This window comes from Anolis carolinensis, chromosome 3, assembly GCF_035594765.1.
Source record: "Anolis carolinensis isolate JA03-04 chromosome 3, rAnoCar3.1.pri, whole genome shotgun sequence".
Lineage (NCBI taxonomy): Eukaryota > Metazoa > Chordata > Lepidosauria > Squamata > Dactyloidae > Anolis > Anolis carolinensis.
In genome coordinates, this window is record NC_085843.1 from 66,816,953 (window position 1) to 66,832,763 (window position 15,811).

Consider the following 15,811-nt stretch of genomic DNA (forward strand, 5'->3'; position numbering starts at 1 on the left):
ATGACCGCATTTGTTTCTAAGTGTTCGCAGACCACTTTCTTAATGATCTTTTCCAGAATTTTGCCTGGTATTGATGTGAGACTGACCGGACGGTAATTGTTTGGGTCGTTCTTTTTTCCCTTCTTGAAGATAGGGACCACATTCGCCCTCCTCCAATCTGCTGGGACTTCTCCCGTTCTCCAAGAACTCTCGAAGATAATTGCCAGTGGTTCTGAAATAACTTCCGCTAGTTCCTTCAGTACTCTTGGGTGTAGCTGATCTGGCCCTGGGGACTTGAATTCGTTTAGAGAGGCCAAGTGTTCCTGGACAACTTGTTTCCCTATTTGGGGTTGGATTTCCCCCAATCCTTCGTCCATTCCGTGTTGCTGAGGTTGAAGATGGCTTTCTTTTTCTGAGAAGACCGAGGCAAAGAAGGCATTAAGTAGTTCTGCCTTTTCCCTGTCCCCTGTCGCCATCACCCCATCTTCTCCTTGCAATGGCCCTATCGCCTCCTTTTTCTTCCTTTTTCTACCAACGTAAGCAAAAAAGCCTTTTTTGTTGTTTTTTATGTCCCTGGCAAGCCTGAGCTCATTTTGCGCTTTAGCCTTGCGAACCTTTTCCCTACAGGTGTTGGCTATACGTTTGAATTCTTCTTTGGTGATTTCTCCCCTTTCCCACTTCTTGTGCATGTCACTTTTGAGCTTTAGCTCAGTTAGAAGTTCTTTGGACATCCATTCTGGCTTCTTTGCACTTGTCTTATTTTTCTTCTTTGTTGGCACTGTTTGCATTTGCGCCTTGAGTATTTCACTTTTGAAAAACTCCCATCCATCCTTAACTCCCTTGTTTTTTAATATCGGCGTCCATGGAATGCCGCTCAGTAATTCCTTCATTTTTTGGAAGTCAGCTCTCTTAAAGTCCAGAATGCGTGTTTGACTTGTCTTAGTTTCAGCATTCCTTTGTATTGCAAACTGCAGGAGCACATGGTCACTTGCCCCTAAGGATCCAACCACTTCAACTGTATTGATCAGGTCTTCCACATTTGTTAAGATTAGATCAAGAGTTGCTGATCCCCTTGTTGCCTCTTCTACCTTCTGGACCATAAAATTATCTGCAAGGCAAGTGAGGAATTTGTTGGACTTTGTACTCTTGGCTGAGTTTGTTTTCCAGCAGATATCGGGATAATTGAAATCGCCCATGACTACTATATCTCTTCTTTGTGCCTGTTTGGTCAGCTGTTGACAGAAGGCTTCATCAAGTCCTTCATCCTGACTCGGAGGTCTGTAGTAGACACCCACGACAAGATCTTTTTGAGTCCCAGTTCCCTTGATTCTTATCCAGATGCTTTCAAGCTGGTTTCCCGGATTACAGTCTTGCATTTCTTCTGCAACGTAACTGTTTTTGACATATAAAGCTACTCCCCCTCCTCTCCCCTTTGTTCTATTTCTGTGAAAGAGGTTATAGCCCTCAATGGTTAAATTCCAGTGATGGGAGTCATCCCACCAGGTTTCAGTGATGCCTATGACATCGTATGTGTGGTGCTGTGCTAGGAGTTGGAGTTCGTCTTGCTTATTTCCCATGCTCTGAGCATTAGTGTAAAGACATGTAAGCCCCTGTGACCTCCCCTCGAACTGTTTATTTGGGATTATTCTGCTCTCTGTACTTTGTCCTTGCTGTGTTTGTGCAGCCCTCCGTTTAGCCTTTCGGCGGTTCCCTGTGGTCGTGGGTAATATAGTGTTCGCCAGGCTGTTGTTCCCCTCCCCCAGTGGATCTAGTTTAAAGTGCGCCTGATGAGGTTTGTGAGTCTGTGTGCAAAAAGATGTTTTCCTACTTGTGTGAGATGCACCCCATCGCTTGCCAGTAGTCCATCCTCTTGGAAGAGTAGACCATGGTCAAGGAAGCCAAAATGCTCCTCTTGACACCATTTTCTGAGCCAGTTATTGACCTGTACTATTTTTCCGGCCCTTGTAGAGCCGTGTCCTACAACAGGGAGGAGGGATGAAAAGATCACATGTACATTATACAGTTTTAGCTTTGTTCCCAGAGCTCGAAAATCATTTGTGATCTTTTGAAAAGTATGCCTAGCGGTGTCATTGGTACCTACATGAATCAACATAAGGTGGGGAGGGTGATGGGGCTTTAGGAGCCTGCTGAGCCTCTGAGTGATATGGTGTATTTTTGCCCCCGGGAGGCAGCATGTTTCTCGAGCCATCCCATCCGGTCTGGAAATGATGGCTTCCGTTCCTCTGAGGAGGGAGTCACCTACTACCAAGACCTGTTTCCTTTGAGGATTGACAGGGTCCCTTTTGTGCAAGACAGTGTGTATGTCCCCTGAAGAGTGTTCCTGTTGAAGTGAATCATGTAGGTGTAAAGTGTTGTCCTCCTCCTCAACATCCCCAGTGCATTCATCAATGACAATCCATTGAGATACATCCGAGAGCCCATTACTCTCCCAAGGATGTTCCTGTTGCTCCTGGTCTATGATTGGGGATGGAGCATTTGCATGATTACATAAGTGTGACTGTGGTGATGCACTGTCCCCGTCAGGGCTATCCCCTGCGCATTGATCCAGGGTGGTCCACTGAGTGGTATCTAAGAAACTGTGGTCCTCCACAAGATGTGTTTCCTGATTGTATGCTAATGATGTAAGAATTTCAAATCTGTTGTGTAAATGCAGCTGAGCAGAGGAGTTCTGTGGAGGCTGCCTGGTCCTGCGTCTCCTTCTATGGGTGACCTCCTTCCAAGCCTGAGGGTTGTCTACCTTTGAGTTGATCTCCCCATAAGGTTCCTGATCATGGTCTTGGTGGTGTTGGTGTGATGCAGGCTGCTGATCTACAGCAGCGTGTTGTGCAGTGTCCAAGAAGAGCTCGAGTGCCTGAATGTCCTTAAGGGTCTTAATACGGTGCTCGAGCTGTTGGATCCTCTGCTCCATCAGAGTCATCTGTTTGCATTTGGAGCAGATGTAGTTGTCTAGTTTTTGTGTGAAAAAGCGGAACATGCCACAGCTGGTGCATGTGATGGGAATGTTTTGCTTTTGTTGCATCTCTTGGTGAGTGTGGTGGCCAAGTGGGATCTTTGTACAGTTAAGTAATACAGGCAGACCCACTAAATTAATAGGAGCTTGATACATTAATATTTATACCACCATAAGTGTCACAGATTCTGTGAATTGAGCAATATGATATAATTCAGTATATGTAGAAGACAGTGGCCCAGATCAGAGAGCCTCTATCTTTGGAAGCTGTATCCTAAATGTAGAACCTTGAGTCTTCTAGAGACAGAGAGAAGTTCTATATTGCAGGCAGCTTTCATCCAGATGGAGAAGACACCAGGAACAGTATAGAGTGGGAGGATGCAGGACTAGTGGGCTACTCCCCCTGCGTGCATGTAAAGGTTACACACATTTTGAACTCCAGAAGTGGGCTAATCTTATTATGTAATTTAGTGACAGATTGTATTATTATTCAACTGAAATTCTGTAACAGAAGGCAAGAGTATGAAATACTAGTACTACTGAGAACTTCGCTGCTCTTTTTATGAATTAGGGATATGTTGATCGATTCCCCCCACCCACCCACACACCAAGACTATAGGAGGAGAAATGGGCCCTTTTCCTCCTTATTTGGTTCTCTCTAATAAAATCTATATATAAAAATGCAATGTACATAATTAGAACCAAGTTAACAACAAAACCACTGGGCCAAATCACAAAATTTAGCCACAAAACTAATCACTTTCCAAGGAGTGACCTTAATCCCCCCCCCCCAAAAAAACCCACAGATTGGTCAATATCTATTTTTCACTTTTCCCTCCTCCCTTTTCGGGTGGAATTGTACTCTCCCCCTTTTCCCCTATATTCTCCACACTTGCCCTGAGGGGGGCAACTGTGTTTACAGCTGACAGGGGAGCCCAGCGCATGGAGAACAGCAGGTAGCGAGAGAGCTAGCTGCCAGGGCTGTTCTTCTTGGAGAGGCTTCCCTCCCTCCTGGCACACACAGGAACACATAGACCTCCAATTAGAAAGTGTGTGGGGGGGGGGGGAGGAGGAGGTAGGACGAGGAAGAGCCGTCCTCCCCATGGCTGCCAGTCGGAAGGGTAGACCCCGAACCCTTTAGGCCCCGCCCACTTCATGTCATAGCAACCCCCTCAGCCACAATGGCGCCCAGGGATAAGCAGGGTTCACTTAGGGCCCTTTCACAGCCCTTTCTCCTAGAATATCAAGGCAGAAAATCCCACAACATCTGCTTTGAACTTGGTTATCGGAGTCCACACTCAGATAATGTGGGATTTTCTGCCATGATATTCTGGGATAAAGGGCTGTGTGAAAGAGCCCTTAGGCCTCATCCACACTCCCTATAAAATACAGATTATCTGATTTGAACTGGATTATATGGCAGTGTAGACTCAAGGCCATTCCACACAACTATGTAACCCAGAATGCCAAGGCAGATAATTGACAGTATCTGCTTTGAACTGGATTATCTTGATTCCACACTGCCATATAATCCAGTTCAGTGTGGATTTTATAAAGCTGTGTAGAAGGGACCTCATATAATCCAGTTCTAAGCAGATAATATAAGATTATAAATATATATATATTACTGTGGTATAATGATACAGAAGAATATAATCTCTAAAATCAGGACAGTAAATAAAGAACAACACTCTGAAAATAGGGGGATTCCAGACAGGAAACAGTTAAGGCCAGCTAACACTTCCCAATAAAGGATTTCCCCAGGGAGGAAACAGCCAGGCTTTGAGGCTGAAAGGCCATTAAATGCTAATCATTCTTGCTAATTGCAGATTCATACTTGCCTCCAACAAACAAATTTCTTTCTCCCACCATGGACATTATTCCATTAATCACACTTGCCTTGCTGCTTTCTACCTAGGGGAATCCATTGTTGGCCAGCATGAATAGCACTGAATAGCCTTGCATCATCAACGCCAGTGAAATCCTGTTTTCTGAGGGCCACAGCCTCTCTTTTTGATTGTGTGCACTCAAGCACTGCATATGGGTACTTCTTCATCTACACAGACCATAGAAGAACACAAAATATTGCAAAGAACAACACTCTGAAAATGGGGGAATTCCAGACATGAACCAATTAGGGCCAGCTAACACCTCCCAACAAAAGTTTACCTCACGGATGAAGCTGCCAGGCTTTGAAGCTGAAAGGCCCATACATCCTAATCATTCTGGCTAATTGCAGCATTCATACTTGTCTCCAACAGACAAAAAAAGAAAAGAAAAGAAACAACCAGAAATATTGTATATTCACAAGATTTAGGATATAATATATACAGTAGAGTCTCACTTATCCAACACTCGCTTATCCAACATTCTGGTTTATCCAACACATTTTTGCAGTCAATGTTTTCAATATATTGTGATATTTTGGTGCTAAATTCGTAAATACAGTAATTACTACATAGCATTACTGCGTATTGAACTACTTTTCTGTCAAATTTGTTGTATAACATGATGTTTTGGTGCTTAATTTGTAAAATCATAACCTAATTTGACGCTTAATAGGCTTTTCCTTAATCCCTCCTTATTATCCAACATATTCGCTTATCCAACATTCTGCCGTTTATGTTGGATAAGTGAGACTCTACTGTACTAACATATACTAACTACCACCAACAGTTTTCATACCTCCACACTTCACCACAGCAACGCGTGGCCGGACACAGCTAGTGTCTTATAAATGGATAGAATCCTTTAGTATTTGACATGAGTCATTACTGGTAAAATCACACAAACAAAATGAATGCCTCTTCAAGGTTTTTCTAACTGGCTAAAGGAGAACCTTTCCCCTCCCCCCACCGTTGCCTTTCTCTCTCCTTTATAAACACATTTTAACATTGCTGTACATATCTGCATTTAATAGATGGAATTAGGGGTTCTACTTGCTAGGATAAAATGAAAACAGGTTTAGCAAAACATAGCACTATAATCTAGGGACATTGTGCAATAGTGACTTGAGTGTTGGACTATGACTCAAGACCAGGGTTCAAATACCTGCTCAGCCATGGAAACCCATTGGGTGACTTTGACCAAGACACACTCTCAGCCTCAGAAGAAGGCAAAGACAAAACTTCTTTTAACAAATCATGCCAAGAAAACACCATGATAAGTTTATCTTAAAGTTGTGATATGTTAGAAGTGGCATGGAGGTACACAACAGCAATGGTAACAAATTGTATCAACAACAGAGATCACTTGAAACAGTAAATTGAAATTAATCTCAATCTGTGTAAAATAAACATTCCTATATTGTGCTCTTTTGGAAAACAGCTATATTGTTTGTTTTAAACATTGAGATGTAATTTCCCTATCTTTTGCTGTCCTTCCTGTGTTCTCATTCCCTAGACCAGCATTGAGCTGCTGTTATTCTTCTGATATTTTTGGACTGCAACTCCTATAATATCTCACCATTGGCTATTCTGGCTAGATCATAACATCACAATGGCTAACCTCTGCTTTAGAAATATAGATAAAGATTCTCTTTCTTTCTCTGAATCTTTAAACTATAAGGATGTCATTGTATATAGCCACTTACGTACAATCTATTGAACTGAAGTATCAGAGACAGATGTTCAATATTGAGGCATAAGAAGCATTGTTCATATAAGACAAAATGTTAAGACTATGTTTTTAAATGTGAGACATGAAAAAAAATGCTGCAGCCTACACTCATCTCCAGCCATGCTCTGCTCCTGCAAATCCTTCCATAATTCCATTCAGTTTCCATTTTTTTCACTTTACAAATAGGAAACCCAGCCTCCAATTGCTCTTGCAGTCTTCATCTGGCTTTGCTTGGTGATAGTTGCATTGGTTGTCTCCCTGTAAAGATTTTCTGTATTTCTACAAATCTTGGAGCAGGCTGATACGTCCCTCAGTATCTCACACTGTCTGCTGTTAGCATTCACCACCAGATTTCCGAGCTTGCTGTCAGAAGGACTGACTCTACAACTGATGCAGAGATCAGCAGCATGATCCACTGTGTATCACAGCAGGTTTCAATCTGCCTTATCCACTGGCAGCCTAGGCATTGTGTCTTGATAATCTTTGCTTCCCTGGGGTACTAGTAAAGCCAGTGTGTAGCCTGCCGAAGATAACAAGTATCACCTGAAAGTGCCTTTCATATCATCATGTATTCAGAGACTAAAAAGGTCAATGAAAGATTATGTTCAAGTCAATCTTATATTTACAACATCTAGAAAATGTTGGAGAAAAGAGTAATATTCCAGGCACTTTGGCAAGGTGAGAGATGGAGGCTTTAGATCAGAAGTGTCCAACTTGAGGTTGTAATGGTGTTTGGGACCCCATTTCCCAGAAGCCTTAGACAACTTATCAAATGGCCAGGAATTCTGAGAGCTGCAGTCCAAAATTCCTGGAGGACCACAAGTTTGACACCATTACTTTAGACCAGGGGTCCCCAAACGAAGGCCCGGGGGCCGGATGCGGCCATCCGAGGTCATTTACCTGGCCCCCACCCTCAGTTTTATAATATAATATATTGTATATACATATAATATTGATAATAATATTATAATGTAATACAATATAACACTAATAATAATACTATATAATAATATTAATTATATATTCTATATTACATATAATATTACTAATAATATTACAGTATAGTGGTATAGTTCAATATAGTAATATATAATGCTAATATTGTGCTATGCTAATAATATAATATATTGTATGTACATATAATTTGTAAGCCACTCTGAGTCCCCTTTGGGGTGAGAAGGGTGTGATACAAATGTAGTAAATAAATGCAGTAAATAAATAAATAATAAATAAATACATTTTAGACTTAGGCTCGCCTAAAGTCTGAAATGACTTGAAGGCACACAACAACAACAACAACAACAACAACCCTAATTAACTTGACTATCTCATTGGCCAGAAGCAGAAGCACACTTCCCATTGAAATCCTGATAAATGTATGTTGGTTAAAATTATTTTTATTTTTAAATATTGTATTGTTCTTTCATTGTTGTTGTTGTTGTTTTTGCACTACAAGTAAGACATGTGCAGTGTGCATCAGAATTTTTTTTTTCCAAATGATAATCCGGCCCCTCAACAGTCTGAAGGATTGTGGACCGGCCCTCAGCTTAAAAAGTTTGAGGACCCCTGCTTTAGACCCTGAAAGGCCTCTTTTACATTTCCTTGCTTGCTGGCAAGTGGCAATATGAATTCATTATGACTTCACCAGTACTCTTGTTTCATCAGAAGTCTGTAGATTAAAAGTGAACTATTAGAAAAAAGTGCAAATAGATTCCTCAACCAGAACTGACCAAAGACAAAAACTATCTTTTGAGTTTCACAGAACTCTTCCTGTTTAGACAGACAAACAAAAAGGTAGCATCAGTAACATTGGTCAGTAAGGAGGTGGAAAATGTTCCTAGTAAAAGGCCATGACTAAAGCTTATCTTTGTTGTGTAGCAGCCTAAGATGAAATTAATAGATGGAAAATATTTTCACTGGGATCAGCCACACTGCCAAAAATGTTTGCAGCTATTGGGGTTTTCTAGAACATCTTACGAGGCTATGTGACACAAAAAGCAGAGATTCAGCAAGCAATTTGTGAGTGGATCTCAGGTTACACTGAAGTATCCTGGAATAAAGAATTGATTACTCTTCTCTTCTAAAAATACAGGAGCCAACATGTATTCAGGTCTCCTGCTTTGGTGATGTAAGTGACATCACTACAAGAGTTCTAGAGAAAGCTGCTTTGCAGATACATTCACATATCCTTAATGCTGTAGCCATTTTACATGCCGATATACAGAAGTTTTGAAACACAGAAACAATACCACTGATATTATGCGTATTCTCAGAATTCTGATAGCTCTTATGAAGTGTTCCCTTCAGGTGTTATGGCATTCTGCCACTAAGGATATCAATGTGTTTCTTAATGGCAATCAGGCAAATGCTTCCAAAGGATACATGTTCTGAGTTTTCCAGAATGCTGGTATTTTTTTTTTCTGTTGTACATTAGAAATACTATTGTGTGTTATTTACTTTGTTTTCTTTCAATAACAGTAGCTATTGGTTCACCATTAACTTAAAATAAGTCCCTGAAACATCAAATCCCAGAACAATTGATCTGGGTTTTTTAAAGGCAATTAATGTATTTTTTAAAATGAGTAAATTTGAAAATGTTGCAGTCTTTGTAAAGAAACTATAACTAAAGTTTACCTTGTCTGTTCACTCTCACAGATTTATTCTGGTGTTATATTTCTGCTGATAGTTTTATGCAAAGATGTCAGAACCTGGACCATCTGTAAAGCAGATAAAAGTTAGAATTTGGAACCATAGATAGTTGTGGAAATTCTGAAGATCTTAAGGGTTTTTAAAGTTAAAAGTTAAACATATTTCATATTACTCTCATATAACACCTAAGCAAATCACAAATTAGATTCTATACAAACCTTAGGTAAGAATTAGTAAGACGTGTTGATAGGTTTTACTAAAAGAGGTTGACAATACTGCACGATAAGGATTAGCAGTAGCAGGATTTCCTGTCAGCACATCCTTTTCTGTGGTGATTTAGTGTATCTTTATGCTTTCTGTGAAGAAGTCCCCATGACAAAACCAAGGGAAAGACAACACGGTGAACCCAGGTTAAGGGACAAAATTCCATCCACACTTTTTAAGAACTATAAAAGCAGCTGATGCGTTTCATGTCAAATGCTTGTCAGGTGCTACATTTCTCCCAATGAAACATCAAAACATGGAAAAAGACATCTTTGGGATGACAGCTTTCAGAATCTCCCAGCCAGCATACAATCCAATAAAGGTTGTCTCCAAGCTCTGTGAGACTGACATACATTCTAGACTAAGGAGTCACTAGGAAGGTGTGGGGGTGACACTCAGAGGAGGTGGCATCAAAATGTCAGTAACATTTTTGTGTAGTCTTTCAGAAGAAATTCATTATTTTTAAATAAAAAACATTAGTTAACCACAGCAAGGTGTTTTGTAAATTCAGCTTATACGTTTTATACCTATAAGGCTAAAACTCTATGTTAATGTACATTTTGAACCTTCTAATGTTCATGTGCTTCAGACAGAGCTACCATTATTACCTAATTATGACAACACTTTGAATCATGTGGCCTCATCTGCATGTGATGCAAACATTTCTATTGTTGCTGGTTTTTATTACTAATTTTGCCAAATATTCTAGTATTTTTGCGACACTATTGTAAGATGGACTGGTATAGGAGACGGTCTATGGAATGATACCATGCACCGAATGACACCAACCCTTGTGACGCCATTGATTCAAAGAATGTCCACACCCCCATGATGAACTTTCAGGGCTTTGCCTTCTTTTCATTTCCTTCTGTCTTTTTCTTCAATACATGCAATTAGAATGAGCAATAGCCAGGCAACCCTCCCCAAATATAACAGTGGCAATGCTAACATTACAATCTGTAGATAAATGGGTTGAGCACAAAAATATCTTCTGTACCTGCTTCAATACACTGGAGTATGGCCACATGTCAACTTGCTAATATGACCATGTGTTCCCCAAGAGCATCAATGTGAAAGCTGTCACAGTAGAACTTTAGAAGTAGTCTATATAAACAAACATGCTGTTAAGTTAAAGCAGGAAACTTGTTAACATTATTTTTATGGTACACAATTACAATGGAATTAGGACATTACAGTGCTCCCTCACTTATCGCAGGAGTTACGTTCCAGGATCACCCGCGAAAAGTGAAAATTCACGAAGTAGGGACGCTATATTTATGTTGTTTACAATCTCACTGGCAAGTAGCATCTCTGTCCCCTCCTCACCTCTCAAGCATGTGAATGCCTTGTGAGGCGAAAACAAAGTTGCTTCAGCCTCCTTTTTTCTCCCTTTGGCTTTTCCTTCCTTCCTTCCTTCCTTCCTTCCTTCCTTCCTTCCTTCCTTCCTTCCTTCCTTCCTTCCTTCCTTCCTTCCTTCCTTCCTTCCTTCCTTCCTTCCTTCCTTCGGCTTTTGATTTATACTATTTAGTGTTTATTAAAAAACTGTGAAACAGGGAGGGCGCAAAAAGCGAACTGTGAAGTAGTTAGGGAACACTGTATTATTATTATTATTATTATTATTATTATTAATAATAATAATAATAATATTTCAACCCGCTCTCTCTCCTCGTGGGGACTCTGGGTGGCTTTCAAAGTAAAAATGGCAAACATTTAATGCTATGTAATAACATAATAAAAATTAAACAAACCATTAAAAGTAAACAGATTAAGCACCGTTGGCTAAAATATGTGAATCAATCAAAACCATCATGTAAAAATTAGTTAAAATGAATGTAAAATATAGATCTTCCATAACTTAGAATTATATTAACCTGAAAAGACAAAATATTTACTCTGCTAGTGCAAATTATTTTAGACTCATAGAAACTTGGTTCTGGCCTACATGTATGGACATAGGAAACTAATGCAGTTAACAACTACGCTGTCATTTGGACAAGCAATTTAACAATCAGATTTTCTTGAGATACAGGATTTGCAGTATCCAGGAAATACTGTACTATTGTCTATCTGAGGGGGAAAGAATGGGAAGTAAAATAGTTCTTAGAAGACAAAATGTAATCTGTACAGCAACTGCTATATTGAGACCAACTTCTGGGGTGGTTGCCTTTTCTAGCATTCTAAACTGGTTCCTCCCATTTTCTGGGTGTTAATATGTTTCTCAGTTGAGCTTGCACTATTTGTAACTGAGTGTGCCCTGTAAAGAATTATGTTCCAGCAGAACTCACTTAACCAATTGGCAGAGAGAACAGCAGGGAACTGTCTCCCTCTTGTGTTTGAGGGAGGAAAGAAGCCAGCAAGAGGGCCAGGAAAACCGGTGTAGTCAGCACACAAGAATTGAGAGGGGGCAAGACCACTGTGAGGAAATGTTGTATCGAGCAAGACTCCCATATGTATTGATATTTACAGATTTTGGTCTACTTTATAAGGCAATCAGGTTGCCTACACATATTTAGGTAGTATACCTGGCAGCACAGATGAATTCTTTATGCAGGAAATGATGACTGTATAAGCCATCACTTCTACATAATCCTATCAGCATTATTCATTCTTTCATTATTAAGGGCTTCATTGCATGAAGATAGCAAATCAGCATAGTAGGCTCATCACATTTGGTGATGGTCCCTGTCACACAATGTTGTTGCCAGTTCAGCACCTTTCCTTGATAAAGCCCACCCCTGACCATGCCACAATGCTGGGACTTACCTTGTGCAATGAGGTTCACTGGCTTCTGTGGTGGCATCTGCTCCTCTTCCATGAAGAATGGTTTACATTTGTTTAAAGGCAAAGCACTTTGCAATTGCTAAGTACCATAAAATAAAAAGCAAAGAAAAAACCCAAAAAGGGAGGGGGGAGTGGCACAGCAGGAGGGCGGAATTATGTGCCTATACTGAGGTATGGCTTTGCATTGCCAAGGCAATTGTGCAATGCCAGCAGCTGTGTGATGTCGCCTGTCACAATGACAGTAAGTAGCTGTCCTGTAAGCAGTAATCTTCTAAGTGAGGACATTTTTAAAGGTATGTGAAACCCACATTTATAGAACTTCAACTGATGGGACTAATTAAAATAGCAAAGTAGTATAACATTTATGTAGATGTAGGCTGCATTCAATATTCTTCATGGCACAGCTCATTATCTGTTCCTGATACAACAAAGAAGTCCCTCTGCTTTGTTACAACTACAACCCAGCTACATGCTGAACAAATTGTACATTCTTTCTTTTAAGCTGCTGTCATGTGCCTTCAAACTGTTTCTGATTTATGGCACCCTAAGGTCAACCTATCACTGGGTTTTCTTGGCAGAGTTTGTTCTGAGGTTTATCCTTGCCTTACTCTGAAACTGAAAGAGTATGACTTGCCCAAGGTTACTCAGTGGGTTTCCTTGGCAGGGAATGTAACACACACAGTGAATTTATCAACTATTCATTAGGAATAAAAGTTATTTGAGTTATCAAGTTTGTTTTAGATTCACAACTCATTTCAATGCTATACATTTTAGTATAATGTTTAGAGACCATCCCAGAAATATATTAAAACATTGTTTGATTCTAATTGGAATAGTTTCCCAAAACAGAAAAAAGTACCAGATCAAGTGTGGCATGTGTCTCTTGTTTATCTGTAATATAAAAGGTCTTTTGTTTTTGCACATAAGGAATTAAGATCCACATTTCTTTATATTCTATTCAACCTACTCTATTCTTAACCTGTAGTCACACAGTACTTAAAAGACCAGATAACATAACATATAATTGAATCTTTATTCTAGAAACTTGATGATGTCCTGTGGCTACTATTATGATCCTTCTTTCAACAGAAGGCCATGTTACACACAGTATAGAATTTGCTTTATGAAGGAAGAGTAATCAAATATCACAAGACAGGTTTACAGGGCAAATGCAGATGGGCAGATGGTTCTCTGGTTGGAAATGTGACCAAGAGAGTTACTATGAAGGCTGACTGGATATACACAACAGGAAGTAAACATCTGAAGACACTCAGTGGTATGAATCATATGCAATCACATTGCAGCCTTATTAGGGAAGTGCCCTTGCTGTTGGTAAAATATTAATACACTCAGCCCTCCACATCTGCTAGGGTTAGGACCAAGGACCCAGTGAATGTGAACTAAAAATCCTATTTAATTTTTTTTACTTGAGAGAACATCTCTGAATGCCTGGAGAAAGTAGTGGGTTGGATGAAGAAATACAAATTGAAACTGAATCCAGACAAGACAGAGGTGTTTGCTATTAAGGGTCCTAACCTAGGGGTGGAGATGTGTCAGCCAGTTTCTGGATTGGGTTTCATTCCCCCCCCCCCCCCTGTGTTCACAACTTGGGAATGCTCATGGATCCATCTCTCCAAATGTCATCTCAGGTAGATGCAACAACCAGGAGTGCTTACTACCAACTTCGGGTGATACGCCATTTGTGTTCCTTCCTAGAATATAAAGATATATATCATGCACTGGCAACCTCAAGGTTGGGTCTGCAATGTGCTTTACATTGAGCTATCTCTGTACCAAGTTTAGGAACTCCAATTAGTTCAATACATGGCAGCTAGATTGGTTACAGGAATATCTTGGAGTGAGCATATTACACCCATGTTAAAGCCACTCCACTGCTAATTAGTTTGACCTTTAAAGCACTACATGGTTTGGGTCCAGATTACCTACAGGATTGCCTTTTCCCAATTTGCCTTGCACACTTAGGTCCTCAAGGGGAGGGCACTCTTCCAGAGAACCCAACAGGCAACCACTACCCAGAGGAACTTTTAATCGGACACCACAAGACTGTGGAATGACCTGCTGGAAGAGATCCAACAGCTAAATGAGCTGTGAGAATTCAAGACCTATCTCTTCTGGCAACCCTACGCAGTCAATTTTAACTTGTGGATTTAACATACATTTTATTGGTGTGGTTTTTCATAGAATCATAGAATAGTAGAGTTGGAAGAGACCACATGGGCCATCTAGTCCAACCCCCTGCTAAGAAGCAGGAAATCGCATTCAAAGCACCCCCGACAGATGGCCATCCAGCCTCTGCTTAAAAGCCTCCAAGGAAGGAGCGTCCACCACGGCCCCGGGGAGAGAGTTCCACTGTCGAACAGCCCTCACAGTGAGGAAGTTCTTCCTGATGTTCAAGTGGAATCTCCTTTCCTGTAGTTTGAAGCCATTGTTCCGTGTCCTAGTCTGCAGGGCAGCAGAAAACAAGCTTGCTCCCTCTTCCCTATGACTTCCCTTCACGTATTTGTACATGGCTATCATGTCTCCTCTCAGCCTTCTCTTCTGCAGGCTAAACATGCCCAGCTCTTTAAGCCGCTCCTCATAGGGCTTGTTCTCCAGACCCTTAATCATTTTAGTCGCCCTCCTCTGGACGCTTTCCAGCTTGTCAACATCTCCCTTCAACTGTGGTGCCCAAAATTGGACACAGTATTCCAGGTGTGGTCTGACCAAGGCAGAATAGAGGGGGAGCATAACTTCCCTGGATCTAGACACTATTCCCCTATTGATGCAGGCCAGAATCCCATTGGCTTTTTTAGCAGCCGCATCACATTGTTGGCTCATGTTTAACTTGTTGTCCACGAGGACTCCAAGGTCTTTTTCGCACACACTGCTGTCAAGCCAGGCGTCCCCCATTCTGTATCTTTGATTTCCATTTTTTCTGCCGAAGTGAAGTATCTTGCATTTGTCCCTGTTGAACTTCATTTTGTTAGTTTTGGCCCATCTCTCTAGTCTGTCAAGATCGTTTTGAATTCTGCTCCTGTCTTCTGGAGTGTTAGCTATCCCTCCCAGTTTTGTGTCGTCTGCAAACTTGATGATCGTACCTTCTAACCCTTCGTCTAAGTCGTTAATAAAGATGTTGAACAGAACCGGGCCCAGGACGGAGCCCCTGAAGACGATGCATTGGTGAGCACCCTTTGGGTTCGTTCGCTTAGCCAATTACAGATCCACCTAACCGTAGTTTTGTCTAGCCCACATTTTACTAGTTTGTTTGGGCTAGACAAAACTACGGTTAGGTGGATCTGTAATTGGCTAAGCGAACGAACCCAAAGGGTGCTCACCAATGCGTCGTCTTCATCATGGAAAGAAGTGACAAGTGGAGTGCCGCAGGGCTCCGTCCTGGGCCCGGTTCTGTTCAACATCTTTATTAACGACTTAGACGAAGGGTTAGAAGGTACGATCATCAAGTTTGCAGACGACACAAAACTGGGAGGGATAGCTAACACTCCAGAAGAGTTTTTGTTTCAACCTTCTTGCACCCTGCCTCAAGCAGCA

The 15,811-nt window shown here is 40.9% G+C and overlaps 1 long non-coding RNA gene across 1 annotated transcript in view; it reads right to left on the reverse strand.

Annotated features, from left to right (window-relative positions):
* Positions 1-15,419, reverse strand: part of LOC134297436 (uncharacterized) — an 89,845-nt gene extending 74,426 nt beyond the window's left edge. The window contains exons 1-2 of the long non-coding RNA XR_010004195.1: positions 12,245-15,419; positions 9,203-9,285 (exon numbers count right to left, since the gene is read on the reverse strand). This is a non-coding gene — a long non-coding RNA (uncharacterized LOC134297436). The remainder of the gene's footprint in view (positions 1-9,202; positions 9,286-12,244) is intronic.
* Between the last annotated feature and the right edge of the window lie 392 nt (positions 15,420-15,811).